Source organism: Nannospalax galili, unplaced genomic scaffold (assembly GCF_000622305.1).
Source record: "Nannospalax galili isolate Female #2095 unplaced genomic scaffold, S.galili_v1.0 scaffold271, whole genome shotgun sequence".
NCBI classification, from domain to species: domain Eukaryota; kingdom Metazoa; phylum Chordata; class Mammalia; order Rodentia; family Spalacidae; genus Nannospalax; species Nannospalax galili.
Window position 1 is genome coordinate 5,104,369 of NW_008331789.1, and position 780 is coordinate 5,105,148.

Genomic DNA, 780 nt, shown 5'->3' on the forward strand with positions numbered 1-780 from the left:
AGCTGCGTGCAGACCCCTGCTGCACCTGGGGTGTAGGAATGGTGGACGGTGCTAACTAAGCCCATACGGAGTTCTGATGGTATCTTAGAGAATACGGGAAAATATTACTTTGTAAATGTAATTTCATTTATTCTTTGAGAACTTCAAACATGTATAGCACGTCTGTCCATCATATTCACCCCCCACTTCCCTCCACCTCCTCCTGGATTCCATGTCCCCCTCCCCGCTCATTTTTCGTTTGAACCTCCTGAGTCCAGTTAGTGCTACCTATGTGTGTGTGGGTGTGGGACCATCCACTGGGGCCTGGGAGCTACCAGGGGCTACACCTGTAAAGAAAACTGGCTCTCCCGACCTAAGGTTGGGGCTCGAGTGTGTACCCCTCCCCCATCTATGCTGGAATGTCAACTGGCTTAATTTTGCACGGGTCTGCTGCCTGTAACCATGACCCATTAGTACACTAGTCCTGTCCTGTCCAGAAGATGCAGTTTCACCCCAGTCCTTTCTGGCTCCTGTGGCTCTTTATTTTAAATTTTACTATTTTGTGTGTATGCATGTCTGCATGTGTATATTACCACAGGTGTTGACAGGAGCCAGAGGAGGCCATCGGATCTGCCAGAGCTGGAGCTATAGGTGGTTGTGAGAACCAAATTCCAGTGCTCTTGCCATGGAGCCAGCTCTCCAGCCCCAAACTTCCTCATGTTTGGAGGAGAGCATAAAGGGAGATATGATTTCAGGGGTGACAGTGACACGAGATTTCTAAGGTACGTAAGGGCTAGTACA